Source organism: Hemiscyllium ocellatum, chromosome 4 (genome assembly GCF_020745735.1).
Source record: "Hemiscyllium ocellatum isolate sHemOce1 chromosome 4, sHemOce1.pat.X.cur, whole genome shotgun sequence".
In the NCBI taxonomy this organism is placed as follows: domain Eukaryota; kingdom Metazoa; phylum Chordata; class Chondrichthyes; order Orectolobiformes; family Hemiscylliidae; genus Hemiscyllium; species Hemiscyllium ocellatum.
In genome coordinates, this window is record NC_083404.1 from 120,989,406 (window position 1) to 121,008,411 (window position 19,006).

The following is a 19,006-nucleotide window of genomic DNA, read 5'->3' on the forward strand; positions in this document are numbered from 1 at the left end:
GGGGGGGGCATGGAATTCTTGTCCAAAGACTTTTCTGCCACGAAATCCATGACCATCTTTCTAACCCATTTGAGAATCAAACAGCAACTTCTAAAGGGCCTGTATAATCAATATTGCAGTCAGGCCACAGCAGCAACAAACTCTGTAAAAGCTCATTGCTTTTATGTGGGGCTGTGTTAGTGTCTCAGATCTTGACATTCAAATAGCCCACAGCCGACAACAAAACGTGCTGGAGTTGCTGAGACTGGCCACACAGCAAGATTGTTTCTTTTAATGACATCTTGGCAACAATTGGTTGCAATCAATGTGGTAAACCTTTGGCCTTCATTCAGTGTTACTGCTTTCAACCTTCTAACAAACTCAAGAAAAACCTGTGAACTCGCGTAGATGTTGATAGATGCACCCAGGATATGCACTTGTTTAAATGTGTGTCAAATGAAATGCTACTGTCCAGTCCCTTACAACACATGTCAAAGCAGCTTACAATTTAGGAATTATATTTGAATTGTAGTGACTTTTATACTGGAGGTCAAGTCGTCACCAATTTGTACACAGTACTATCACATTCCCAACCATGTGATGAAGAGCAGGTAATCTGCATTTTTTGTGATGTCGACTGAGCGATGATTACTGACCCTGATATTGCGAAGATCTTCCCTACTCTGTCTTGAAATAGTGGATGTTTATTTTCACTAACATCTGAGTGGGCAAACAGGGTCTTTGTTCAATGTTTCATCTGAAAATTAACAGCGCTCACTTTGTGACACAATCTTATTACTGCACTAGATGTTGTGCTCATGTTTCTGGAGTGGAATTTCAACCCAAAACTTTCTGAGAGTTGAGAGGTAACTACAGATCCTTGGCTGTCATCTAAAGGAGGAGATGGCCTGGTAGTGTTATCGCTGGATTGTAAATCTGAAGGCCCAGGTTTAATTCCTGTGATGGCAAATCATGAAATTGGAATTCAATAACAATCCAGAATTAAGATGACCATGAATCCGTTGTCAGGAGAAAGCCCATCTGGTTCAGTAATGTGGTTTAGGGAAAGAAACTGCCAACCTCACTTATGTGACTTCAGACCCACAGCAATATGGTTGGCTCTTAACTATCCTCTGGGCAATCAGAGATGGGCAATAAATGCTTGCCCAGCCAGCCAGGCCTTCATCCCCCATGAATGATTTTTTTCTAAAATACAGCATGGTTGATATAAGTTGACTCCCATCAGAATAAAGTCATAAGCGTTTCTTAAGAATGTGACAGGTGAAACCAACCCATTACGTTTAGGCCCTCATTAACAGGCGACATCTTGATTTTTAAGAGTGATGCAATGCATTTGGCACTAAGATCCATGTCTACTATGAAATGAACCACACAGTTGGGTGGCACCTCAAATAGTTGCCTGCTCTGCTTATCGAGATTCTGACATTTCTTTATGCTGAATAAGTTCTTTGTTGTTTCAATTCTCATTCTGTCAGTCTGATGCACAGATTAGATTAAGGTAGAACACACTGCTGTTAGATGATGCTTCACAGATGGCTGCTCAGAAATGTATGGAAGTGAAATGGCTGAATCTCTTTGCTTCAAACCACTTGGGAAAATTCTGGCAGCTGATGAGCTCCGTTGCCTTCTCCCTGCTTCAGCCTGACAAGATTATGGTGTGATTGTAGATCAAAGTCCTACCCCTCATACATTGTTGTATAATTAACTAAAAATGTGAGAGAGACCAAGTTTAATGCCCTGAATGCTGTTACAATGACACTTTGCCAAGCTGTCAAGCAGGTGATTCCTCACTGAGGAGAAAGTAAGGACTGCAGATGCTGGAGATCAGAGCTGAAAATGTGTTGCTGGAAAAGTGCAGCAGGTCAGGCAGCATCCAAGGAGCAAGAGAATCGACATTTCGAGCATGAGCCTAAAGAAGGGCTCATGCCCGAAATGTCGATTCCCCACTGAGACAATGAGGAAATTAACTGTAGTGTTGTGAGTGGGCAGTTTGTTTTACTTATTGACATGGACATGGTTGGCTCTTTCAGCACTTGGGACGACCCCAATACCCAAAGGGCAGTTAAGAGTGAACCACATTGCTGTGTGTCTGGAGCCACATGTAGGCTAATCCAGGTGCAAACAGTAGAATTCCTTCCATAAAGGACATCAGTGAATTTTATGACGATTGACAAGGCTTTCGTGGTCATCATTAGACCAGTCTTTTATTTCCAGATTTATATTGAATTCAAATTTCACAATCTACCATAGTGGGTTACAAATCCATGCTCTTTGAACAATAGCCTAGAGTTCTAGATTTCTTGTCTTGTGATATTACCACTGCCTCCTCAAGTGATGGAGTGATCCACTCCATTGATGGAGTGGAGAGGTCTGCTACAAGTAGTACCATTAGAATGTTTGGAATGGGTTACCCCATAGACAACCAATTACACATGAACACAATGAGGGAAAGAATAGAATTAATTACTTTCTGTGTGAAAGATTAACCTCATTCACTGTTTAGATAAATGTTTCTTTTTAGTTCATGTATTTAATATTGTTGTGTAGGTAATAAGTCTCAACGTTAACCACCTTTAATTTTTTAAAAAAATACATTTGCTAATTTGGGCAACTTATACATCTGATATGCCAATTTTTATATATTTGACAACAAGGAGAAAAAGTGCTGGTTTACCTGCCTTGACTACAAGTTCTTACTTGAGCATGATAGACTCCGGATAACAGATTGATTCAGATGTTGATTTTTTTTGACTGAACGGATTTTTTTGATTGTTGGTTGGACAGATAGGAGCAAGTCTTTTGCTGGGATCTGAGCCTGGTCCTGTGGTGAATGTATCACCCATTTAATTGGTAACGGAGACATATTCTCTGTCCATTTAAGGGCAGTGAGTGTACGACTAAACATGGCACTTCCAGCTTCAAAACAGCGCCCGGCCTAATGAGTTTGCAACTGAGCGTGACAAAACCCTCCACTCAGCCTCCTTGACTTCCATTTGAAATGGCTCATAATAAGCCTAAAATAAGAACAGAGAAAGCGAGAAATACTCAGTATTAACATTTTAGGCCAATGATCTTCACCATACTTGGGAAAAGTTCGAAATATCAATGAAATGGTTCAAAAAAGCCTCAAGTGAGGTTCTGTGATAAGGCAGAAGATGGGGAAGTTTCAGTTACAAAAAGATTTTTTGTGCAGGCTCAAATGAAGTGGCAATGGAACAGGATATATATCCTAATGACAGAAGAATAAAGGGTAAAACCTCAGGAAGACATGTTTCAAGATTTAGGCGACAGTTATTGTTCAGTTGGAACAATTCTCTAGGTTTCAGAAAATTACCGAAGATGCTGGAATCTGTGCTAAAAACAACCAATGCTGGAGATCACAACAGGTCACACTAGCATCCATAGTGAGAGAGCAAGCTAAAGTTTTGAGTCTAGAGGATTCTTCATCTGAGCTGATGTGGAGGGGACACCATTTATCTTTTAGTGGGGGGTGGAGGGAAGGGTTGGTGTGGAGAGTGCTGGGGACTCTCACCACTCCTGCCATCCCAGTAGAAGTGTCAGTTCTTTCCAGTCTGGCAGTTAGACACGCCATTGTTCTGAACATCCTTTCTCTCCCAACACTCTACACTCTGCCTCCTCCCCTGTCCTGCAAATATAACATAAATGCTGCCCTCTCTACACTTCACGTCAGCTGTGATGAAGAGTCATCTCAACTGAAATGTTAGCTTGCTGTCTCTCCACGGTTGCTGTCTGACCTGCTGTGATCTCCAGCATTTGTTGTTTTCTCTAGGTTTCAGCATTTGGTGAGTTCTATCTTCAGTGATAAGTGAATTTTATAAATAAGTCTTAAGATAATTTGAATAACTCAATACCACACCAGGCCTTCATTTCATAAGTTATTTAATCTTAAATTAATGTTTATATGGGGATGTTTATAAAAAATCTGCAAGCTTGACTGACAGCATTAAAGCATTCAGTTTATCCCATGATCCATAAACTGTTGCTGTTAGAAGTCTTTGTTAGGAACTCTGCGTTAATCATTGTTGATAAGATGGTGACTCTTCACCACCACTTCATTGTGAAGCATGTCATTACATTTGTCTCTGAAGCTATGGCGCCGCTTCCTCACCCTTTTTTAATGTCAACTGCTTTTCTATGAACAAATAAACACATGCTTTTCAAATAGCTGTGTAACTTACTTAGCTTGCTATTATATCGACTGACCAATACACTTTTGTTATTTACTTTAATGTTACAAAACACGTTAAAAGATTTATTAAATTGTCAAAGGTTTCAATGTGTTTTTCAAAGTCACTGGAAACTTTTAAAGGTTTTCAAACATTTAAGAGATAATCACAAAACACTCAAGTTCCTTCTAGCTGCAGATTGACCTTAATGGTCATGACTGTAGATTAATGAGTCATTGATGAGCATGGCAGCATGAGAAATTGGCTTTGCTGGAGGGTCTTGCTGTTCCTTTGAATCATTGACATTGAAATCAAAATCCTGGCTAATGGATTTCCAGCAGAAAGTGAGGACTGCAGATGCTGGAGATCCGAGCTGAAAATGTGTTGCTGGAAAAGTGCAGCAGGTCAGGCAGCATCCAAGGAGCAGGAGAATCGATGTTTTGGACATGAGCCCTTCTTCAGGAAGAAGGGCTCATGCCCGAAATGTCGATTCTCCTGCTCCTTGGATGCTGCCTGACCTGCTGCGCTTTTCCAGCAACACATTTTCAGAATGGATTTCTGGCACTTGGTTGGAGGAAATGGTGTTTTAATTCGATAATGATCAGATGTTCTTATAGTTCTAATCTTAGGGGGTGGGGGGAAGTGAGGAGGGGGGAAATAAAGCATTGATGAAAAGTCATAGACCTGAAACTTTTGAATAGATTTTCATCTTCAAGGCTAGTTTTGGCAGTGAGGAAAATTTCAAGCTTGACCCACCTACGTCCTGTAGAATCTGCCCACAAAGATAGGATTTTCTTCATTGGGGATAGTTCCAAAACTATTTACTCACTGAATAAAACCAACAAACACTAGTGATAACAGGATGTGTTAGATAGTTATTTATATATATTTGTTCACTTCATAAAAATGCTCTTTTCCCCAAACGCCAACCAAAATATCAATTACACCCAGATACTTTAAAGTATCAGCAATCAAAACTGCAAGCACTTAACTCTTATATTTTCTTTAAATAAACATTGTAATTTGACAGATGAGATCAGAATGTTTGAACTATCAATCTAATGATACTTTCCCTGGAATATAGCTATTTAAACAATCTAAAAGATGCTTGGTCTCTTAGCCAAATCTCATTACGTAATTTTGGCATGTCAGATGAAAATAAAACTGGAAATTTCTATCTGTAAAGCCCTGTTCTTGGCATTCCTACCCTTACAAAGAAAAATGATCTTCAAAAATCTAAGCTTGAGAATTATATGTAACATTCATGCACTGTTAAAGACCATTAATGATGAGTTAGTGCAGCCTTCTGCATCTAATGTTAAAATAAAATATTTTAGTCAAACTTGGGCTTATCAAAATTAATAAATGGGATCGTTTCAAAACTTCACAGCAGTTTTGGGATAAGTTAATGATACAGAGGAGTTTTCATTCAAACAACATGGGCATAAACATGGCTGTACATCAAAGCTGTTCACCACTCAGTTGGTGAAGAATTCCGTTTTTTTTAAGATTTGATTTCCTACACTGTGGAAACAGGCCATTCGGCCCAACCAGTCCACACCAACCCTCCGAAGAGTAACCCACCCAGACCCATTTCCTTCTGACTAATGCACCTAACACTATGGGCAATTTAGCATGGCCAATTCACCTGAGCTGCACACCTTTGGACTGTGGGAGGAAACCGGAGCACCCCGAGGAAACCCACACAGAGAACATGTAAACTCCGCACAGACAGTCACCCAAGGCTGGAATCAAACCTGGGACCCTGATGCTGTGAGGCAGCAGCGCTAACCACTGTACCACCGTGCCGCCCTATTTATCTGGGTTAAACTCCATCTGCCAATTGTCAGCCCAGTTCTGCATCCTGCCAATGCCTTGTTGTAGCCTGCAACAGTCCTCAACAACATCTACAACACCACAAATTTAGCAGCCATCAGTGATATATCAATTGATTTATGAGTTCATCAATATGAAAAATGTCTGTAACCATCATAAAACAATAATAAATATTAATGCATAGCCATAGCAAACACATAGGACTCAACCTTACCATATTTTTGCAAAGTTTTATTTTCATTGCGTTTTGTGGAAGACTTCTCTCCACAAGGCCTCACAAGTTTTCTCACATCATTGTCCCAGACTCACTTCATTAACTATGCTCTACGCCCCTATCATATCCCTCTCATCAGATGCTAGCTCAAGGCTAACTCACTGTAGCCAGAAGTACATGACACTTGTGAAACATACAAGCATCATTGATATAGGCACCATGTTTGCAATGCTACTGTGCACTGATATGGTGGGCTTCTCCAACATTTAGGACGGGGATATTTGTAGGTCCTCTTTCTCCAGTGTGTTTAAATTTCCACCAACATTCATGAATGGGTATGGCAGGACTGTGGAGCTTAGATCTGATCCATTGATTTTGTAGTCACTTAGCTCTATCTATCACTTACTACTTGTGCTGTTTGGCATGCAAGTAGGCTTGTTTTATAGATCTACCAGGTTGACACATCATTTTTAGGTATGCCTGCTGCTTCTGGCATGGCTTCCATCATTCTGCATTGAACCAGGATTAATTCGTCTGACTTGAAGGTAATGTTTGAATGGGGGATCGACCAGGTCATAAGGTTATGGATTGTGTCAGAGTATGATTCTGCACTTCAACATGATATCTCCACAGCCCACCCCTTCCTTTATAATCCTCTTAATATCAAGCTTTTAAAAACCTTTGGGGTTTTCCTTGATCTTACTATCAAAAATATTTCATGGCTCCTCTTTTCCCTCCTAATTTTCTTTTTACGTAAACCCTTCAATCTTTACCTTTGAAGGGCTTCTGTGGTTTTAATGTGCTGTACCTGACACCTGATACCTGGCATATGTATCCTTCTGTTTTTTTTCCAGGCTGTTTATATCCCTTAACTTGCTGCCCTTGCCCTTAAGAACAACAAAGTGGCCAGAATTCTCATGATACTACTTTCTAAAGACTCCCACCTTTTAAATGTAGACTTAACTTCAGGGAGCTGTGCCCAGTTTATGTTTTCCAGATCCTGACTTAACGACATTCAAATCTGCCTACCTGCAATATAGACATTAAACATCTGCACCATCTTTATCCCTCCCACAATGATTTTGAAACTTACACAGTAATGGTCACTATTCCCAAAAATCTCACCCAACACAAGTTCAACCATTTGGTCAGCTTCATTCCCTGGGATTAGGTCTAGCATTATCCCGTCTCTTTGTTTTATTTATTCATTTATAGGATGTCATTGCCACTGGCTGGGCCAGCTTTTATTGCCCATCCTTATTTACCAAGGAACAGGAAATTCGATGTTTCGGGCCAGAGCCCTTCATCAGGAATGGATGAAGGGCTTCCTGATGAAGAGCTCTGGCCCGAAATGTCGAATTTCCTGTTCCTTGGATGCTGCCTAACCTGCTGTGCTTTAACCAGCAACACATTTTCAGCTCTGATCTCCAGCATCTGCAGACCTCACTTTTTACATCCTTATTTACCCCTGAGAAAGTGGCAGTGAGCTACCTTCTTGAACTGCTGTGGGTTGACCCACAATGCCATTAGGGAGAGAATTCTCTCATAGGGCTATCTATGTACTGGCACGAAAAGGTCTCCTGAGGCATATTAAAAATTCCATCTAACCCTTTCACACTTAAGTGATCTCAATTAATGTTAGCAAAGTTGAAATCTACTAAAACGATAATCTTGTTTCTCTCACACCTTTGTGCATGATTTTCCTGCATATTCCCTTTGACTATTGGATGGCCTATTGTACAATCCCAGAAAAGTTATTGACCCATTTTTTATTTCTAAGATCTATCCAGATGGCATCAGTTGATAACCCTTCGAAGACATCGTCCTTCATTACTGCAGTGATAATTCTTCAAATCAATAAAACAATGCCCCTGCTTCTCTTCCTCCCCACCTCCTTCACACCTGAAATGTCTGGAATGTTGAGCTGCCAGTCCTGCCCTTCCTTCAACCATGTCTCAGTGGTTGCAACAATTACATATTCCCATATGTTGATTAATAATTGGAGTTCATCCACCTGACTAGTGAAGTACCTTGCATTAAAATAGATACAATTTGCCTTCAACAAAGAAAACAAAAATTGCTGGACCAAGCTCAGCAGATCTGGCAGTATCTGTGGAGAGAAAGCAGAGTTAATGTTTCAGGTCTAGTGACACTTCTTCAGAACAATATAGCTTCCTGGACCTCCCATGCCCATGTCTTGCCGCCTTCTGGACTGTCCCAGCCTTCCTTCTGTATCTGATTGGACCTTGCTCCCAAATTTACAGCTACTCTGTACCCCTTCTTCCTCTCAGATCATGTTAAAAACCTCTCCAGAAGCATGAGAAAACCTCCCAGCAAGGATACTGGACCCAGTCTGGTTGAGGTACAACACATCCACCTTGTGCAGGTCTCACCACCCCAGAAGCTGTCTCCATGATCCAAGAATCTAAAGCTATCCCATCTACATCATCCCTTTAGCCACATGTTAATCTGACTTCTCTTCATATTCCTGTACACAGTAGTTTGTGACACTGGAAGTAATCTGGAGACTATAACCTTAGCAGCCTTGTGCTTTAATGTACTACCTAAATTTCTAAATTCCTGCTGATAGGACTTCATTGCTTTCCTTACCCATGCCATTGGTACTGACATATAACGTGACTGCTGGCTGTTCATCCTCCCTCTTCAGAATTCCGTGCAGCAGCTCTGACACATCCCTGACCTTGGCATCAAGGAGACAACACACCATTTGTGAGTCTAGTTTGGTGCCACCTATACGTTCACCTTCCAAATGAGTCCCAGTAATTTTCCTCTCCTGCCCACAAACATGGCGGTTGCTGCTTGCTCCTAAAAGGTCATCTCCCCAACAGAATCTAAAATAAATCTCCATTTGAGAGGGGAATAGCCACATTGAACTGTTGCACCATCTGCCCTCTAGTGCTCCTTGTTAGTCTTCCTGGTGGTCACCCAATGCTTTTCTACCTGCGTAGACCTTACTTGTAGTGTGATCAGCTTGCTAATTATGCCAATGTTATCAACATCTGAGATACACTATCGTGAGTCTATCCTCAACTCCAGCTGCTCCACGTGGTCAACGAAGAGCTGCAGCTGGACACACTTCCAGCATTTGTAGCCACCATGGACACTGGAAATGTCCCTGACTTCGTATATATTGCAAGAGTAGCATTCAATAGGGCCATGTTCTCCTGCCATTGAGAACCTTATTAACTACAAACAATAACGTAGGAACTAATTCCTCACCTTTGTCCATTATTGTGGAACTAGGTTAGCTAGGTGGAAATGCAAGTTCTTTCAAAAATGTTGTAGAGAGATTTCTGGATTATTTCAGTTGCATTTTGTGTAGGTTTGGAAACCAAGATTGCATCAAGTGGAATGTAAAGGAGTGAATTCCAAATCCTGGGGAAATTTCTATTTTTTTCAAAAATTGAGAAAACTCTTCCCTAAACCAAATCAACTAACATTATTGATATCGAACCTTGAGTCATTAATGCAGGTAGCAAGAAGTTTGATGACTCTTCTGAAGAATGCCCTGGAGTCTCAGACAAGATTATGTGCTGAATAAAGAAAGATACAATTGTTTGAAACTGTGAGCAAAATCATGGGAGATCATCTGCACTTGAAAACAATAAATATACATGCTACATTTACTTGATCAATTCCGCTGTTCTGAAATCCCAGTTCAACATCAACAATGTCACAGCTATGTCAGTTGTATATTGTAAAAATCTGTATGTCTTTATTGAATCTGGCTAGGGTGAATTCAGTGATAGCCTAGCCTAAGTAGGGTGCTTCTCTCAAACAAAGCAATAGAATTTTAATTGTTTTCCATCTATATTTATCACAACTTTATTAAGTTAAACGGAAATTGTTGGAGGAACTCGATAGGTCAGGGAGCATCTGTGGAGACAAAGCAACGTTAATGTTTTTGGTCCAGTGAACCTTCTTCAGAACTGATTTTAATACTTAATACAATTCGTTCTGAAGAAGGGTCATTTGACCCAAGATGCTAAATCTGCTTTCTCTCCACAGAGGACCTGTTGATTTTCTCTGGCAATTTCTGTTTTGTTTCAGATAATCAGCATCTGCAGTTCTTTGTTTAATTTTAATGTTAACTTGTTTCACTCTATTGTCCTTCGTTCATCCCAATCTGACGTACTAACCATTCTAATTTGTCACTGAACGCTGCTATAATCTGGAACTATATTTACCACCCCTGTCCCCCGATAACTCCAAAAAGACTGTGCATTCTGTGTTGATTGAAAGTCTCATGACCACTTTTGATAGATTTTTATTGGTGTCAATGGATGTGGAACAAGTGTAAGTAAGTAGGCCTAAGGAACAATCACCTCGGAATTAAATGAGAGGCATGGAACAGAATGAAATGGCTGAATGACCTACCATTGTTTCTCTGATTTGTGGTACAACACTGCAGGCAAATTGGACAAGTTTAGTTTGGGAAGCTGGTTGGCATGGATGAGTTGGGCTGATGGGTCTGTTTCCATGATGTATGACTCTTTGTCTCTATGACTACACATTTCAATACTGATTTTCTGTCCAGCGCTTTCCTTGATCCTGATTTCTGGCAGGTTATTGAATTTACTGTAATCTTCCTCCAAAATGTTAACTAACCTAGGCCTGCCCTTGTGGAATACCCTCAGTAATGCGTTAATCTGAAATTAATTTTTCCCTATTCCAGCAGGAGTATTAAAGTAAATTGGTTTAATAACACTGGTAAGGCTTTCAGACAAGCATGTTAATTATTAAAGCAACTGATGCCCCATGAAATGATTTTCTGGCACCTTTTTGTGTGTCATTTATCAATTGTGAATACTCGTATTTAATTTTTTTGTGAAAATGACAACAACACTTTGTAATTTGAGGACAAAATGCAATTGATCTCCCCTTGACAATGAAGGCATCTCTCATTAATGCAAAGCCAATCACTTCAAAACTTTAGTTTGCTGTATTGCATGATATAATGCAAGACAGTTCATGTGAGACACCATCTTTCAAAGGAGTGCACTGTCAAAAGTTTGGAATTTATGGAAAAAAATATACCATTAAAAATCTAAACTCTCCTTCAGTTGTACCCTTTCTTGGATCAATTATGTAAGAGTATAAAAGAAATGAAGGTAATACTCTGTCTTTCTAAAAGTAACTTGCTAAAAAACAGCCATTTATACCTAAAAATCTGAAGTGACTTTTTTGACAGCTTATTATTTGCCTTGAATTCCTGGATTTTAGACCGAACAGCTAGGTTCCTAAAAGAGCTCAGGATTTTAACTTCGCATCCTTGGAATTTGCTCAAGATTTCTGCCATTCCACTGACAAAACTTTGGCAGAAATTCAAACGTTGTGAGAAGATTTGTAGCTCGGGTGCTCATTGTTGTGGTTCTGTTCGCCGAGCTGGGAATTTGTTTTGCAGGCGTTTCGTCCCCTGTCTAGGTGACATCCTCAGTGCTTGGGAGCCTCCTGTGAAGCACTTCTGTGATGTTTCCTCTGGCATTTATAGTGGTTTGCCTCTGCTGCTTCCGGTTGTCAGTTCCAGCTGTCCGCTGCAGTGGCCAGTATATTGGGTCCAGGCCGATGTGCTTATTGATTGAATCTGTGGATGAATGCCATGCCTCTAGGAATTCCCTGGCTGTTCTCTGTTTGGCTTGTCCTATAATAGTAGTGTTGTCCGAGTCAAACTCATGTTGCTTGTCATCTGCGTGTGTGGCTACTTAGGATAGCTAGTCATGTCATTTCGTGGCTAGTTGATGTTCATGGATGCGGATCATTAGCTGTCTTCCTGCTGGTCCTATGTAGTGTTTTGTGCAGTCCTTGCATGGGATTTTGTACACTACATTGGTTTTGCTCATGCTGGGTATCTGGGTCCTTCGTTCTGATGAGTTGTTGTCTGAGAGTGGCTGTTGGTCTGTGTGCTGTTATGAGTCCTAGTGGTCGCAGTAGTCTGGCAGTCAGTTCGGTGTATGGTCGTGTGGCTAGTCCTTTGCGTTGCGGCATGTCCTCGTTCTGTTGACTTTCCCTTAGGCATCTGTTGATGAAATTGCGCGGGTATCTGTTTTTGACAAATACATTGTATAGGTGTTCTTCTTCTTCTTTTTTTGCAGTTCTGATGTACTGCAGTGTGTTGTGGCCCTTTTGAACAGTGTCTTGATGCAACATCTTTTGTGTGTTGGGGTGGTTGCTTTCATAATTCAGGACTTGGTCTGTGTGTGTGGTTTTCCTGTATACCTTTGTGGTGAATTCTCCGTTCGGTGTCCTCTGTACCATTATGTTTAGGAATGGGAGTTGGTTGTCCTTTTCTTCCTCTCTAGTGAATCGGATTTCTGTGAGTGTGGCGTTGATGATCCAATGTGTGTTCTCTATTTCTGCGTTTTTAATGATTACAAAGGTGTCATCCACATATCTGACCCAGAGTTTGGGTTGAATTTGTGGTAAGACTGTTTGTTCTAACATTTGCATTACCGCCTCTGCTATGAGTCCAGAGATGGGTGAGCCCATGGGTGTGCCGTTGATTTGTTCATATATTTGGTTGTTGAATGTGAAGTGTGTTGTGAGGCACAGGTCCAGTAGTTTGAGTATGCCGTCTTTGTTGATAGGTTCAATATCCTGTTGTCTGTTCTGTATGTCCAACAGGTTGGCTATTGTTTCTCTGGCTAGGGTTTTGCCGATAGAGGTGAACAATGCCGTTACATCGAATGAGCCCATGGTTTCTTCCTTGTCTATGTGTATATTTCTGATGATGTCCAAGAATCCCTGTGTTGACTGTATAGAGTGTCTGGATCCGCTGATCAAGTGTTTCAGTTTCTGCTGTAGTTCTTTAGCCAGTTTGTGTGATGGTGTCCCTGGTCGTGATACTATTGATCTGAGTGGGATGTCTGGTTTGTGCACTTTAGGTAGTCCATAGAATCTGGGGGTGTTGTTGCTTTCAGGTTTCATTTTCTGTCAGTCAAACCTGGTTATCTGTCCGTTTTTTTGTAGGTTCCTCAGTGTGTTGTTTATCCTATTGGTGAGCTGTGGGGTGGGGTCAAACTCCCTCTTTTGGTAGGTGTTGGTATCTGCAAGTAGTTGTTGTGTTTTTTGGATATAGTCTGCTTTGTCCAGGATGACCATTATTCTGCCTTTGTCTGCTGGTAGTATGATCATGTTCTTATCGTTTCTTAGTGATTTTAGTGCTTCCCTCTCCTTGGTGATGAGGTTATGTGTCTGCCTTTTCCTTGTGAGCAGGGGTACGATACTTTGTCTCACTGTTTGTTGTGTCTCTTCTGTCAGTCCATTGTTCCTGAGTGTGCATTCTAGTGCTGCTAGGAAGTCTGCTGTCTTGGCGTCCCTGTGGTTGTAGTTGAGTCCCTTGGACAGTATTGTTTTTTCTGTGCCTGTGAGCTGTCTGTGGGAGAGGTTTCTAACCAGGTGTGGTGTCCTTTCTGTTGTGTGTTAGTTTGGCCATTTTTTCTTTTAGTGCCGTTTTTTTGCGGTGTGTGGTCCTGTTCTGTCCTATGGTGACGGCGTGTTCTATGGTCCGGGTCCATTCCTGATTGGTGGTTTTTGAAATTAACAATTTTTGGCGTGCAATTTCTTGCCTGTATTTGTGAAGTCTGTTGTGAGCGTCTGTAATCATTACCTGGATCATCCTGAGTTCGTACTGTCGGGCTGTGTCCCTGGCTTGTGGAATGTTGACTGGTGGTCTGTATCTGACACATGGTGGAAGGATTCAATTCTTTCGGCATTCATGCAGGAACCAGAGTTGTTCGTATGTGGCGCTTAGGCGGTTGGCACAGGATTCCCATTTCCTGGCTTGTCTTAGCGTCTCTCATCCGTAGATGTCCAAAGTTTGGGAGAAGATTTGTAGCTCGGGTGCTCGTTGTTGTGGCTCTGTTCGCTGAGCTGGGAATTTGTGTTGGAGACGTTTCGTCCCCTGTCTAGGTGACATCCTCAGCGCTTGGGAGCCTCCTGTGAAGCGCTTCTGTGACCTTTCCTCCGGAATTTATTGTGATTTGTCTCTGCCACTTCCGGTTGTCAGTTCCAGCTGTCCATTGCAGTGGTCGGTATATTGGGTCCAGGTCGATGTGCTTATTGATTGAATTTGTGGATGAGTGCCGTGCCTCTAGGAATTCCCTGGCTGTTCTCTGTTTGGCTTGTCCTATAATAGTAGTGTTGTCCCAGTCGAACTCATGTTGCTTGTCATCTGCGTGTGTGGCTATTAAGGATAGCTGGTCATATCGTTGACTACATAGGACAAACAGGAAGACAGTTAACGATCCACATCCACGAACACCAACTAGCCACAAAATGACACGACCAGCTATCCTTATAGGACAAGCCAAATAGAGAACAGCCAGGGAATTCCTAAATGGCTTGGCATTCATCCACAGATTCAATCAACAAACACATCGACCTCTCCCCAATATACTGGCCACTGCAGCGGACAGCTGGAACTGACAACCGGAAGCGGCAGAGCCAAACCACTATAATTGCCGGAGGAAAGATCACAGAAGTGCTTCACAGGAGGCTCCCAAGCACTGAGGATGTCACCTAAGCAGGGGATGAAATGTCTGCAACATAAATTCCTAGCTTTGGCAGAAATTCTTGGTGGTCAATGCCTCAATCTTGAAATGATGATCTGGATTAAAATTCTTCTATATGACATTTATCACCATTATTCTTACAGTGTGGAAGTCTTATGCCATTTACTGTAAGTCGGTTTTCTTGTCCATTTTAATAGATTACAGATTCCTAAAGCTTTGAAATGTTAATATGCTGAAATCGGATATGATTGCTGATGATCAGCCAAGGCAATTGATGTGCAACCTATTGTTGTCAAGCGAATTGTTCAAAAATGTATTTCTAACAAACCAAATGAAAGTTTTGTAAGTATCAGCTTGCATTTGCCTTAGGATGTTAGTGCAGTCATGCACTGCATTGCTATGTATGCTACACCCAATAATACAGTGTTTATACTTTCATCTTACTCCAGGTCTTGTGAAATAACATTAGAAAAACAATTTCTCAGCTGGAAGGAAAGCTATATTAAGTGATGAAGAAATAATGCCAAAGATTCCACTTAAAGACTCAGCAGGTTTTCATATCAAACTGCCTGGAAGACAGAAAGAAGGAAGACACAAGTTATACATTTGCATTGTTGATATTTCAAATCAGATCTCAAAATAGCAGGAGAGTTTAGAACCTGAAGAGGCAAAAGAACAAAAACAGGTTTTTGCCTTCACATTACACACAGCATTAAATTGATGCTACCAAGTCCAAAATCCCAACAGAGAAAAGAAAGCTAAGGTCAACGTTTGACCTCTGAGATTTATTTGCTGACAATACAAATTTGTTAGATGGTCTGTTATTAATGTATTTATGAATTCTGCCTTTCATATCAAGTATTCAACCAAGATCTGACTATTCAGTGAGCCAGAGAATGGTTTGGATGAATAGCATTGCTCAAACCTATCCTCCAATCAGCAAGACTGGGGTTATTCATTTCAATGTTTATATAAAGTTGCTGAGTGCAAAGTAGATGCAATGTTTTCCTGTATAATGATGACTGTAACTATATTGGTTGTGAATTATTTGTGAAATCCCAAATTATAAAAGTTGCCATGTAAACATAAACTAGATAAGAACTTAAGGAGAAGATTAAATTTAGTGCTTGTTTTCATGTTCTTAATATGGATCTCCTCACAAATAGAAATATGTACTCTATGTTTGTGATTACATAACATTCCTTCTGAGAAACCCTTCAAATGTCTCATACTCACCTTCTATAACTGCATTGAAACTTCAACAGGGATCCAAGATTTAAGTGGAGAGTTCCTTGAAATCTTCTATCTAAATTCCAACAGCTAATCACAAAATCTTCAGGAGTCATTCTCGGTCTTTACCTTCTCATGCTGTTAGCTGTTTTTGCATTTTGACCTGGTGAGTAACGTTGGTGCAGGTTGGTATGTATTCAAGTGTTACCTACTGATGGTATGACAGTTGATAGACCAAGAGCCCAGCACAGGGTAACATCATTTGAAAACTACAGTGGTTCCTACAACCGCACTGGAAATTCATGGAAACGTTATTCACCTTATTAATAGCAAAGTTATGATGGCCCAGCAGAGAAATCCTCAGGAAATGCACAGTTGACTTGCATGTTTTGGCTGTTGCTATTTTTAAAGCCATAGACTTTACTTAAATGGTGGTACTTTGGAATTTGAGAACCAGTAATGTATTTGATAATTATCTCCATCAACCAGCTGATGGCCATCATGTATTTGAATTATAAGGCTTGCCATTGGCTTTTCAACTCAAAATCATCAAATTTAATTAAACTGAATCTATAACTTCAACTAATTAAGAATAGAAGTCCAGAGAGAGAGAGGGTAGGAAAGAAATGGAAGCACTTTTTTTTTCATAGACCTTCAATTTCTCCTTCTTTAAATGCTGCATAAATTCTCTTTGAAAGACATGATGGTACGTACTCCTTCAGACTCTAAGGCATCACATTCCAAATCCTACACAGTCACTACAGAACAATATTTTGCTTTTTTATGTCAGTGGTACTTCATCCCATTACCTCAAATCTATGTTCTCTGGTTATCGTCCTTCTTCTAATGGGCACTATTTCTCTTCATCTCAGTCCAGAGGAGGTTTTGTGGCAGAGTGGGTCTTGTTCCTGCCTCTGAATCAGAAACTCTAAGTTTGAGTCCCACTCAGAGGATGAGATGGCTAAGGAACTTGTGTTTGTAACATAATTTATTATCAACTTGAACATCTTCTCATCACATGGCAAGAGCTGAAGAAATTTCTGGTCAGCCATGGGGTGGGAAGAACATTGCACCCTTGAGTATTACATCAGTAATTTCAGTCTCTAGCAGGATGTTATGTTGCAATAGCAACTTGGGATCTTTGTATGATCTGCATCACACCACAGGCACACTCTGTCCAGAACTTTTGTGATTTTGAATACTTTTGTCAAAACTTCTCTAAAATGTCTTTGCTTTGAGGAGAACTTCTCCAAACTTGCCACGTAACTGAAGTCTTGTATTCCTGGAGCCATTCTCTTAAATCTTTCACAACTTTCCTTGCCACCTTTGATAATTCATGGCTACATACCTCTACATCTCCCTTCCCACATTTGCTGTAGAATTGCATTCTTTATTAAGTATTGTGTCTCCTCAGCCTTCCTATGAGAATATATCACAACACACTTGCCTGCTCATTTATCTTAAATAACTACTTTCCTTCTTCTTTACCCTGACATTCTACTTCATGGCACTATTTCTGAAGTCCCTCTATTTTTTATTTTAACCGGAGCAACGTTTGTGAGGCCTCCAGGTTGACTTCCCAGTAAGTCAGTTGCCTCTTTTGAACTATGCTTGAACAACAAGAGGTGCCTACAGGGCCAAGACTGTGAAGTGAACCTTACCAAAAGGCTTTCGGCAGGGTTTCTAATTCTCTTGAAACAAATTTTTTAAGGTTTTGTAAGATGTAAGTACATATGAATTAAGAGGAGAAGTAAGCAATTCAGACTTTCAAACCAGCATTGTCATTCAAAAAGATCATGGCTGATTTGTTTGTCTTCCAAATTCTATATCCAAGTCACTCATGATAAACAGTGATTCTCTTTCCCAGTAAGAATCCATCTGCCTCTACCTCATAAACATGCACTAATTCTGCCTCCAGCACTTTCTGAGGAACAGAATTCCAAAGTTGCACAATTATCTGAAAATTCATCCTTATCCCACTCCTTAAGTGGTGAACTCTTATTTTAAAACAGTGTCCCCTTGTTGTGTACCCACAAAAGGAAACATCTTTTGCACATCTGCCTCAATGAGACCATTCAGGCTCTTATAACCGTCAATCAAAACATTCTTCACTCTTCTAAAGTCCAGCCTGTCAAACCTTTCATCACAAGCCAATCTGCTCCTCCATCCATCCTGTCCAGTCAAACAGCTTTCATACAATATTTCCAATTTCTTTTAGATAGAATAAACAAAAATCTTTAAAGAAAATTGTAATAGAAACATAATAAATTGTGCTTTCTTATTGCCTGTGTCTACTTGCAACTATGCCCATAAGAATAACCTTATTTAATTAAATCCAGAGAGGTAACACAGACATGTGCTGTACCAGTCCTGTGAAATACTGAAGACATCAAGACACAAATCTGAAAAGTCGCCAACTCTCATCTTGAGGCTTTCTTTGCAAAGACTACTAAGCATTTGTAACCAAGCTGCTCCAGCACAGCTTTAGAGTAGCTGGGACTTGAAACCAAGGTTTTTGACCGAGAAGTAGGAACACTACCATTGTGTCACAAGATCCCTTATAGACAGTATTAAAGACCATTATTATGTGTATTGGTTAAATGCTTAATTAGGTGTCTGGTTAACTGCATGAACAATGCTTCACAATCATTATTGCATGGTGATCAACTCGGGATTTTCTTTTAAATGAGTTAACAAAATTGCATGGTCAGAAATATAAAAGCTGGAACAAAGTACAGCCATTTCTATATATCATCAACATTCAAAAGGGATTAGTGATTGTCAAAGGTATGGGACATAGATGAAATGGTCAACTATAGCACGGTGTACAAGACTTCATGAGATGCCCGATGGGCATGAAAGAACAATGTGTGCGCAATTAATGCATCACTCTCCCATCAGGTTTGATCGTTTGTGATACATTTATTCATGAAATGCATCTGCCAGGTTCACTGCTGAGTTTCACCCTAAACCAAGAAATAGAGCTGCTTCCTTTAAAAAGTCGAAAC